The sequence below is a fragment of the Rhopalosiphum padi genome, chromosome 2 (assembly GCF_020882245.1).
Source record: "Rhopalosiphum padi isolate XX-2018 chromosome 2, ASM2088224v1, whole genome shotgun sequence".
In the NCBI taxonomy this organism is placed as follows: domain Eukaryota; kingdom Metazoa; phylum Arthropoda; class Insecta; order Hemiptera; family Aphididae; genus Rhopalosiphum; species Rhopalosiphum padi.
Window position 1 is genome coordinate 41,596,166 of NC_083598.1, and position 13,445 is coordinate 41,609,610.

Sequence of the window (13,445 nt, forward strand, 5' to 3'; positions counted from 1 at the left end):
CGTGGAATTTTCATGTTGAGATTATTACATTTTCTAAAATGTATAAAAATAATATACTAGCACATATTGTAAGTAAAACGCTTTCAGCGAAGTTCAAATGTAATATGTTACATTTATCACAGCAAAAGGACACGATGGGATATGTACAATAATTTCATCGACTCTCTTCATCGATAATGTGATTTATACTATCTTACTAAAATCAGAAATAAAATTGTTAGCTTCCGCGCGTCAGTGCCACCGAACATCATGCTTAGAATATACGCGTAATATACGTTCCCTCTACTTTTTAATTATGTATCAATGATCTACTTAAGTATATTGTAATATACAAGGTAATTCAAGCATTAAATTTCTAAGTTTTAATTTAAAATTTAAATCAGTAGAGTAAAGTGGCATAGGTACCTACTTACAAGTTATAAATTATAACTACTCATTTTACTCGTTTGAAATTCGATTCTTGTATATCAAAATTCCCCAAAAAATATTCTACTTTGAAATATGAAATTAAAAATAAATGTTGTCATTCAAAAGAAAATACTAGTTAAACAATTATAACGATAAAAATATAATATTTTTTTTTCAAGAGTATGATAAAAACGGCGTTCTGAATAGTCAATTTAAGTACTTCACTGTTGTGAATGTATTTTTTCAGTATCTTATAATTCACAATGATTATTGATTAAATTAATTTTCTATTATAAAATCATTTGCAATAAAATAAAAAATAGGAATTTATCCGCTAAGCTAGTTTTATAAATTCTTTATTTGGTTTTAATTTAAAAGGCAGATACCGTAGATACTTGAAATGTTCACCTAATGTTTATAAGTATTATAATTTTCTTAATTAATATGGTAAAATTTTCAAAATATTTTAACCCTTTTTCAATTATTTATAGTGAATAATAGACGTCTCGTTTTCAACAAATCTTGTTTCCGAAAACTTTCCAAATGTACAGTTTTTCAAAAAAATGTCTCATTTATATAATGTATCAAGTATTTTGTTTTGAGATAATAATACTATACCTATAGATGTTCGAAAAGAATATTATGACGAGCGTGACCAAACAGCAATCGGCGATAATATATTTTTGTTTCGAAATCGTCGCAAGAAACAGGCTATGGAACCGATAATAACCACAACGTCAACCCATATACACTCCTGGAAATCCCCGAGAATATTAAATATCAAAACGTATACCTATATTAATGCATTTGTTTTGTATTAATAAATACTAATTATTATTCTAAAACCTATTTATATAATACCTTAATACGTTGATATTGATTAATAATTTACCTACTCATACATAATTAAATAAAATATTATGATTATCATTGAAATCAAATGTAATAACTTCATTACAGTGATCTAATAGGAAAAGGAAAGTAGCAAAACAGTGTATTATAGTAGAAACGGTTTTTTTTCAGACAAGTGTTTCATTTTAGAAATATTTTCATTTATTTGTACTTAACTCATAAATGATTAAAAATATAAACTTAAATTTAAAATAAATTGACAATAATATTTCTTGGATTTATTTATTGGTTTATTTATTTGAAGTGAAACTCATTTACGAAGGGTAGTGACAAAAACATTGTATTATATCGTCTCGGAACTGCAACTTTTTTTTTTTATTGATTTTATAAAATACGCTGTACCCTCTTCTTTTTATTTGATAATGCGCTAAGGAATTCTTTTGGGCTAATTTGTATTGTGTCATGTGTGATGAATCGACAACACCAATTTGTAAATATAAATTATACTAGAACAATTTACCAATATTCCTATGTAAATGCATGTCAATTAAATTATACTTGAAAATAATTACTAAATCACCCATATTATATACTCATACATTTTTACGAACTCACAATGGACTCTTTAAATCTGGATTAAAATATAAAATAAGAATGGATTTTGTCAAAATTCAAGACTTAATCTAACCTAAAGAGGTGTATTGAACTATTTGGTACTTCGACCTGCGGACATTTGATGATATCCGGTGAAATGTATACGTTTTTTTTTTCATATAAAAATCATACTGTTGGAACTAACATACAAAAAACGTATAAAGATAGAATTTATAATTATTTATGTATTTTGTAATAGGGTATAATTTGTTTTATTTATAGTCCATCGATACACAGAAAAATGATATACGTATAGGTACGCGATTATGCCAACAAAATTGTTATTTTATTAATAAGTAATAATTCAGACTTGTAAAGTTTGGAAACTAATTATTACTGGATTTTCAGAAATTTGATATTCCTTTGATCTCCAAATGTAATACATTTAATTTTAATATAATAATATATAATACCGTGACCTTTTTCGGGAGTTCTGGAGGGTGGTTAAATATCACCCACTCCATTATCTACGGGGGACTGCCACATGGCGAGTTTGTCGACTGTTTAAAATGTATTTTTCCGTAATTATATTTCAAGAATTTTCGCTATTGTAATTGTCACTTATACAGAGTATTTATCCCAATCTACCAATGGAAAATAATACAATAGAATAATTTCATTGCTATTTATAAATATTATATAACTTTTATGTCATATATTTTCTTTTAATTATCTTTATTTCGCAGTAAACTTATTTCTGTAACATTTCATTTATGTAACTATAATGTAATAACCGACTATTAAGTATTAAAAGTGTAACTTACATAAAAGTTTCAATAGGTCGTTCCTTTAAAAGGATGAAAAGCAGTTTGGTAGAAACCGTATTTTTGTCTTACGGTGAGTCTTTTTTTTTTTTTTGGTTTTAGTATTGTCAGTTAAGCTACATTATACAATTATTAAGGTAAACTGTTTCAAAGTTAATGAGCAACTATTAACCGCAATAAAAGAAAATTGCCGAAAATAATCTCTCCGCAATATTCTGCCTACGCAGCTACGCCAATATAGAAAAATGAATCGAAATTTATATCATGCTAAAAAACCAATTATTTTTCATCACAAAATAACGATGATACGAACGAATGAAGTCAGGAGCGGGAACCCGAAAAATGGGGGCAAAAATATAATTATTTGCAATACTCGAAAGGGTAATTGTGTACAAACTCGACCCGACAATGTCCTGCAGTAATAAAAAGGCCAAATGTAAACTCTGCTCCGAATTTTCAATTGGTATAAATTGTATACGTAAATTCAACTCCAATTTGTTAGAAAATATACATTGAAAATGTGTGCCCTGATTTTTTAAACTAAACATACTATTTTTATTTTTGAGAATTATTTATCATTGCGTCTCAGACGAGGTGAGTTTTATCGTTTTGTTTTCATTTTCATTTTATTTAAACAAATAATAAATAGTAAATAAATATCAAATATTTTACGTTTTCATTATTATTGACTCTTCAGTAAGATTAGTTTATCGTAACGTATCGTCGAAAGATAATATCGGTGGAAAAAATGTTCATCGGATTTCATTAAACGATTTTTGTAAATAAATAAGCTATAGTAATCAGTCATTTTTAATGCATCGTTTAAAAAAAAAACTGTTTTCAAATTTTTTAATATCAATGAGTGATTGAAGGATTGTAACGTTAAACGAGTGCAGAATACGTGTATTCCGCGAAATAGACAAATATTATATATTTTTTTTTATCTACACAAGTTAACTTTTTATATTAATTCGTTTATTTAATATTTCAACGTTCATGTGCTTTTTTCGCTAGTTGCTGTGACTCGTTGCAGAATGTAAAACCAAAATCGTATAAACAGCATCTCGACGGCAATAATGATGTCTGTTGTTCGTTGTGATAAAGTTGTCGTATACTTGTACATAATATTTTGTACGCTATCCCGCAGACCAATAATTTATTGATAACAATTATCTGTGGTGCAATAATGTTTTTAAATTTATCATTATTACCTAGTTTATCATTATTTTTAGGAAACCAAAGATTTATATTATTACGACTATTACTGCAATGATGTAGTCGACCCACACTAATAAAAATAATACCATACAAAAACGAGCACACACACATGTACGTATTATAGCCCGCGATATACAACTGCACAATTTATTATTTTTACCACGTACAACCGCAAAATAATAGTATACCGTCGCGGCGGGTCTTCTTAAAATATCGCTCAGACAGTCAGACAACAAATCGTTTTATTTTGAAATTATTATATACATTAGAAGTTATTTATGAACTAAACTGTGCGACAATTATACGTCTATGCACGGACAATAGACATTCCTGTAGTTTATCAATAAACAACAACGCGGAATCGATACAAAATTACGAGACATAATAATAATAACACGAACACTGAAAAGATGTTTCATATCGTGCGCCGTGATAGACTATTTTTGTAAGCTTAAATGTATTTTTATAATCCGCACGTTGCCCCTGAAAATAGGAATTCACGTGTAGCTCCTTGTTGGTGGTGACATTGAAAAATATAAAGCACATTTATATTCGAATTAAATCATAATTCGGAAATGTCCTCATATTTTTTTCACGATTAAAATAATAATCATGTACACTACACTTTCTTTTAAAAATCTTCAAAATTATTCATTTCGAAACGCTTTAACTTTGTAGATTAATTTTAAAGAGTATTTCTTTAGACTACGTACTGGTACAACCCTAATTTAGGATTAATATGCACGTATTAAGGATAATTTAATATTTTTCAATTCTGAGAGGTGTATACGTTAATAATTTATATGATAGTTTTAATAAGTGTATGATAAAAAACGTTTTAATATTGTCTTAATAATGGTCCAGTTGAATTTACCAATCAAACTGTATTAATATTAATAATGTTTTAACTTATATTATTATTTGAAATAATAGAAAATACCTAAATTAAAATGTTCAATATTAATAATAATATTTTTTTAATGAGTAAAAATTGATTACGCATTTCAATAAATTACTATGCATTTTTTTTTATAACTATTTCAACAGTAATTCATTATTGATTTATATTTAATTTATTTTTTAATATTAATTTGAAAATATTATCATCTGTATAAAAAAAAATAAATATTATGAAATAAGTAAATATTTATAAAATGTATTTCTGATATTTTTAGCAGTATAACTGTATTTAAATTTTTAGTAATTTTTTAGATCGACGAGTTTCAAGGTTTTAGATGACTTATACGATGGACTATGCAATGGACAATGGTGTAATTCAAATAGCCTGTTTACGACAACCCTAGTCCTCGTTCGTTTTACGATTGAAATGCGTTTTCAAAATAAATCTATTGCAATGCCACGCAGAAACGTCTAAAACGTACACTAGCTAATTGTCGGTCATCGGAGATATAAGCATAATATATTGACATACGGGCAAAATTAAGAAATAATAATAATCATTATACTCGTGTTTGCATTTGCGTAAAACCTAAATAAACGTATATAGGTACACACAATACGTAATATTGACGCATTATTAATTATTAAATTTTAAAGACAAATAATTCTCGATATACACCTACATCTGCAAACATCGCGTGCGTATTTGTACTACGGTTTATTATTTAAACCAGCTATTTACTATGGTCTTAACATAATAATATTGTGCGAGCGGATTTATTATATAACGTTATTAATTATTATTATACCTACCTAAACGAACGCGTCGGATAATAATTCAAACGATAAATATTACTAATATTATTATATTAGACTTGATTTATCATTTCATACGTGAAAGTAACGTAATTCGATTTATGAACCAACTCGTAGTCAATAGTCATATACGCCGAGTATTATATTCAATAATAAAATTAATAATATATGAACTTAATGCAACATTGAGCATCCAACTAACCTGAATACATCCAGTGGCCTGTTTGCATATATTAAACATTTCATTGAAAACATACATTTTTATTTCAATATTTAATGATTATTATATGCGTTCGACACGGTTTTTTTTATTTTATTGGTGGAGTATATAATATTACTTTTAAACTGTGATACTGTTCAAGTGACCAGCCTACGTAAATATAACAAATCGGTATTGAGTGTTATGGTAGTTTAGAAGGCTTTGCGGAGCACTGCAGTTGTATAAAAAAAAAAATAAATAAATAATAATACGTGATATTACAAATTGTTGCATAGTGTTTTCGTACGATACTACGATATATTATTATATTGCACTCGAGTCAAAACCTTCGGGTACCTACTATAATTCAACACGTCAATCGTTACAGTGTGTCATGAGTCATGACACCATTTATTATAATGTATAAATATTAAGCGTGTGCGTCCAGGTCGAGGGCCAGTTACAACAATTTTACTATAAATGCAAATGAACATACACATTTTCTTTAAACTAGTGCACTTGTATAATTGCAATTTTAACTGAAGCATTTATAGAGACAATAGTTATGGCGAAATAAAGAATAATTATTTTAAATCTGATATGCGTAAATTTCAAACTTATTTTAAAAAACCTATTGCCTACACGAAACTGTTTCAAGGATAAAATATTAATTTTTAAATTGTCACGTTAATGTAAGTAATAATAGAGTAAATCAACCCTCGTCGTCATGGCCGCCATCATTGCGTGGAAGTGCGGAACGAGTGCAATTCCGTAGAAATGTTAAAGAGGGCGACATTAAACACAATAATCGTAAAAATGCAAATGACACAAAACGACTATTAAAAAAAATGTCTTTTCCAGTGCAGTAAATTATCGTTCGTATATTATACAGTTGTTATCAGCGTGGCATTTTTTTTTTTTTAATAATGCAAACAATTGCACACGATTAAAATTTTAATTCGATATCTGCAGACGAATTAAAACGTACAGCAGCCAACGGTCCATCACACATCCAGTATAACGTATACAAATATTATCATCATATTATTATCTAACGGTAAGAATTCTATAATGTTTCCGCTTCTAAATTCATCACTCGCCACCCGTCAATAATATTGTATGACAAAATTACCTGCAATGCCGCGACATAAAATATGTGCTATTGTGATTTATCGAAACATTTATTTCTGTACCAAAAAATAATGCGCTGTTTCAATACATACATATATGTATATTCCTCGAAAATGAAATTCGTTTTAGAGATGGGTAGTCATCGGTGACCTCGATTAATCCGGTGATTAAAATAAAATAATCATTAAATCTACAAACTTTTTTAATGAATTATTGTGGACAGAAAAATGTCTTCGGATTTCCCATTATGTATAAATATATATATAAAGACTCGCAACGAATGGTTGTGCCTCTGGGCTTTCGGTTCCGCGACGCAATTCCACGGGGGGAGGAGGCCTTAGGACAAATATTTAATAATGTAATACTACAATGGTATTCCCATTTCCAACACGTCATTCGTATGTACGGCGTGATCGTATTATTACCACACGCAATACGATATTTGGATTCGAGACTTACAGCATTTGCTACGCGAGGTGTAAAATGTAACGAAAAAAAAAAACCTGTAAATTTGAATATTTTCTACGCAATAACTTTTGTCAGTTGTTTTTGTTGCATTGTGCAGTGTGCAGTATATTGTATATACCTATCATATTATTTATTTTATTGTATACATCCACAATATTGTTACATTCCACAATGCATTTTTTATATAGTAAAGAATATATTAGATTGTATCGCGGAATGTTAGAACCACGCCGTCTGTATAGCATGTACAGGAAAGTATTTGAAAATTTACTCTGCCCATAGCTATTTTAGTATTGTTAGTTTATGTAATGGTAGGTATATGAGAATAACGCTATACAAAAAGTACGAATAGTATTATATTATAAGAAAGAGTTGGGCGCTTGTATTTGTATTTCGAGTATGGTGGTATATACCTAAATAAAAATTGATCTAAGGCTGTGAGGTCTATTGACTAAATAGACTATAAAGTATATACTCTTAATTTTATTCAAACGTATAATAACTTTGCAACTGAAAGAATATAGCGAACCCCCTTTCGATGGGGTAGTGCGTTAAATTAACGTTTCCTGTATAGTGGTAAAATATTGGCTACTTTTTGCATGTATTATTTATTTATTTATTTATTTATTTATTTATATATATTAACAGGCGAAGCCCTATACATCATTATCATATTTTGATGTTATAATTTGAAATCAACTTCGACAGTTTGACTTAACACATCATGATCTTATATTATATGACATATTCATACTTACATTTACCATATTTTACGTTATGCGTAAACAGAAAATATTGACAAAATAATTAATGAAAAATTGTAAAACGCAACAATTACGCGTGTAAACACATAATATATATTAGATAAACGTAATTACATAGCATTATATCAATAATAAAGGGAGGTTAATTATTAATAAGTCTAATATTTACTCGCAATAATGAACTGCGTTGTCCCTTTTTGATACTTTCAAAGTCAAACTTTTGTAGACTAAATCCACACAGCGCAACGTGTATCACCTTCTAAGTGGACAATGTTATAGTTAATAGGTATACTGCAGTGCAAACGAGTTTTTAAAAACTAAATTTTAATACAATGTCAATTAATGTCAATGATTATTGATTATGATACGAAAAAATTATTATTATTATTATTATTACTATTATTACCGTGGTTTTGCAGACACATTCGAGATCCGTACATTAGGCACAGTTTATTTGATATTTTTATTTTACAGGACTCTTTAATAGTGTTGAAGCTAGATTCGCTCAGAGGAATGGGGGTAGAATTGCCCCGCTCTTGAATTTTATCCAAACCCCTCACTGACAAATACAACTGTCAACCAAATGTATTTGTAAAGTTAATAATACTCGTTACGGTTTTATTTATTTTTATTATTATTATCAATGACATATACTTACCGTTCACACATTTTTCGTCGAAATACCAAAAACTTATCTAATCGTGTTCAATAAGCAATATTTCATTTTTACCAATATTTTAATAACATAATATAAAATAATAAGCTTTTAATACCTGCAATAATTATATTTACCAATTTTAAGAAGACATTTTGTGATATTGTATAAAAATAAGCATCAATATGGCTTTTATAAGCACCTCGCAGAAATGCATTAAAGAGACAATCGGTTTGTATCCAAGAAAAAATCGTTGAGTTGAAATAAATGTAATTACGTTTACTAATTTGTTTTGTATAAGATAAATAATATTTATATATTACATATATAATGTATAATAATATATCAAATTTTAAACGAACTGATTTATCTAATTGTCATAAATAATAATAATAATATAATTGTTATTACTTAAATGTATACGGCCAATAAAAAAAATAAGTGAGCCCCAAAAACATTGCAACGTTGCTCATATATAAATATTGCCTACGTGAAGATGTGTAAAAATATGTTTAATACATAATAATGTCTGATGAGTATACCTATAATTATTTATTCGTCGTTAGATACGGGTATATTTATCATAAGCAAAATAAACGATTATAATACCATCGGCGCCAGTGTGTGTGCGCGTAACGTAGGTAATTAATATCAAAAACTTCATTAAAAAAATAATAATAATAATAATAAATAATAGAACCTTATCCTGCCAGCTATAGCTCGTCGGTCGATCGAATCGTTACCGGAAGTTAACGCGATCGTATAATAAGTATAGCGGCTGCGGCGGCGATAGTAGTGCTATACGATGTTCTTTATCGGAGTCGCAATCTGCATGGTAAGACTATTATAATATTATAAGACGACAGCGACGCTGTCGATCTTAATTGTCGAAAAAAAAATTTTAATTGCGCATTAATTTTAACGCGATATCTGCAACGCAAATAAACTATAGAAAAATAAAACTGGCGTTCGTGATTATGTATAATATTATCGTTATTATCTTGCAGGAGTTACCTTATACCCATTACCCGGTGTATATATCATATAATATAACTAGTAATTAATAAGTAGCCAAGTAGATTCGCGAATATCTCATCTCATTATAATATATAATGTCTATATAAGTAGGCACCTGCATATATAATACGGTATACGAATTATACGATAATATGCATGGTGTTATATGGCGAATAATTATTGTTATGTGATTATAACATTTCATTTACAAAATCACGAATGCGTGAAAAGATTTCAAAACCGTCTTATATTAAATTCGACTATCCAGATAAAAACTCAATATAAATTTCGCTATTTCGAATTATAAATATTTTAATTAATTATTTAACGTAAAACCATTAGACCACTGACTATAAATACCTTTTATATAGGTACTTCAAATATAGGCACCTATGCCGTAGCAGATATAATTAGATAATTTGATGTTATAGTATGCACTAACCACTGAGTGGACAAATATACAGAACATTTTATGCGAAAATTATTTCAACCTGTAAAAACTACGTTAATTTTTAAAAATTCCAGAAAAGCTCAATTTGACATCGAAAATCCGGAGAGACATCGGAGACGTTAAAAATTTATTTTCACTCATGAGGGACAAGATAAAATGCGTAAAATATTAATTAACTATAGGTACGTATATACTTGCTACTTATATGCTTGTGTTACCTCCAAAGAAACTAGTAAAATAACAAATAATGTGTATTATATATTATATTTTATAGTTGAAGAATATAGTGACTTACTGACTATTATATAGTAATATTAAAATTATAATACACAAATACAATTTTAATTATTACAGTTTCTGAAAGGAGTGACGAATACTCCTATATTTAGTTTACAATAGTGTGTCTGTTAATTTTTCTGTCTATTATCACATTTTAGGGCGATAAAAATGTTTTGATTTTCAACTTTGAGAGTGGTTTCTGATAGAAATTGGATCTAATTGGTATTTGAAGGGGAGGATCAAAAGTAAAAAAAATACATAATACCTACTTTTCAAAAGCATCAAGGGAAAAAGGTTCAGGAGAATGGGAATTTTTAGGCAAAACCAATATTATTTCCTACAAATTATATAATATTTTTAATTTTTTGAATTATTTATAGATATTTAAAATTTTGTTTTTCGTTTAAATAATAAATATAACATATTATTATAATAAAACTATTGTTGTAAAATCATTTCAAACTTATTTATAGGTACTAGTGATGTACGACAATAAAATTGCATTTCGTATTTAGTGTTGAGTGTTAAATGATGATTAAAAGAAACTAAGAAAGAAAGTTTTCTACTGTTAATATGATAGATTGTGCATTATTATAACTATTATTAATCATACTATTGATGAGCAATAATATACATATACATTCAATCATTTAATTATCTATGACTTTTTTATGTTGTCGAGGAAGTGCAAAAGATTTAATCAATACATTTTTAACCTTGAGTTATTTTTAGCAAAAAAAAAAATAACCATAATGATTTATGAAAACATTTTGTTAACAACGCATTGGTTATATTTTTATATTTTTTAATTTGTAGGTATGTATTATGTAACTATTGTGTTATTATATGTATTTAAATTGAAGATATTTGATGTTAATTATTATATAGTTTTCATGGCCTTAGGAAAAAAGTACACCGGAAAAGTCCAGGAAAAAAGTCCGGAAATGAGGACAAAAAGACTGGAAAAAAAATATAATACTCGGATGTTAGAAAAAAATTGATTATTCAGTAAGTATAAAAAAATAAAATAAAAATATATTAAAATTGCACTGTATTACTTATTGGTAATCTCTTTTGATTTTTTTTCCTAATAGGTACAATGTACATTGCACAATAGTGATTAAAAAATACTTATTGGATTATCATACTTTTATCAACAAATTGTTGCACAATGCCTTAGCCTATCTACCATTTTATTAGATCTATTACTATCATTTTGTTCATTGATTATTATTATTGTAATTATTTTAATTTTTAATGCTATTTTAGAATTATCAACACGTTGATTATCGATACATTTTGTTAATTTATTTCCACAGGTTGTAGGATGACTACGTTACATCAAATGAGCTAACCGTAAAAGTGCTGCAACTTTCACAAATATTAAATTTCATATTGTTGACCGTTTAATGTAACTTCGTGAACGTTCTGTGTAACTGCACTTCAGGTTTAAATAATGCTTTCATTCTACGCAATTTAATAGATGCGCCCGCACCAATACTCGTTAGTATGTAAATGTATATTCCAGTTTCTTATTTACACATAATGTCATGTACAAGCAAAGCAATCAGAAACTATTTCTAATAGTAATATAATTTAGTTTGAATCTATTTTTTTATCTTTTGTTTTTGATACTAATAATAATTCACTATTTTCAAACATGTTATATTTTTTTCAGAAATTTTTTTATTTGTCTGGACTATCTTCCTGAGAGGATTATTTAATATTTAATATTTTTACCGTTTACCACTTTTAGTTTTTGAATACAATATATTATATCATATAAGACAAGACATAAGTTAAAATGAATGGTCTAATAGTTATATTCTTCTTATTATTATTGTATTATTCTTATTCCAGCTCTAATTTACTTATTTATTTATTTAATTTATCAGAAAACAAAAAAAAAATTAATTAATTTTGCGTTTTCAAAAATTCTCAATTACAATAATCTTCGTTTTTAGCGTATTCATAGTTCATATAAACATAAAATGGATTTTGTATGTCTATGTGCTAGAAGTACCAATAATTGGTATGTAAGTGTTTGGAAAGTTGGAATACATTTATTTTTCAGAATAAATGTATTTTAATTTGTTTTTGATTAAAAATTATTTTCACTAAAATATGACGTTCACTTACATAATAATATATTTTTTAAATTCTATAAAAACTATATTGATAGAAAATATTATATATTGTTTAGTTTTGAATACAAGTTCGATAAATAACTGTACCAAATATTTTTTTAAATAAATAAAAAATTACCTGTATTCTTATAAAATACTATGTACTAACTGTATAATACTTTATTGTGTATGACTCATATACAAGTGTAATAATTATTGTAGATTTCCACGGTTTTTACTTGAAATCTTAGGTAGGTTAAGGTCAAAGTAATTTTTAACAATTACTTTGTATTGTTAGAAATCTATTTAAAGGTAGTCTTAAAACGGTTTTTGAATATTAATTTTTGATATAATTTTCTATTTAAGCAAAAAAGCATCTAGTATTATGCAATATGCATTATACATGCAATATGCGAGAGACTGTACGGTAAAATCAATTATATTGTCTACTACGCTGGCCCACTGTAGCTAATGATTGAACAGATGTCTAAAATCTAAATCAACAGAAATCCCTGTGTGCTGTAAAGATTTGCTGAAAAATAAATTGGCCGACAAATAAATTGGACTTGATTGAGTTATTCTTACGCGTCAATTCTACTTCAAAGTTAGTCGAGATTCGATTAGTTGATAAACCATTGAAGAGTAAAATTATTAGCTTTACTGACTAGTTAGAAGTTTTGCTCTTCGTGCGGTTTTAACTTTTAAAACCAGTGCCAGTGTCTTCGATTAACTCGTCGACGAGA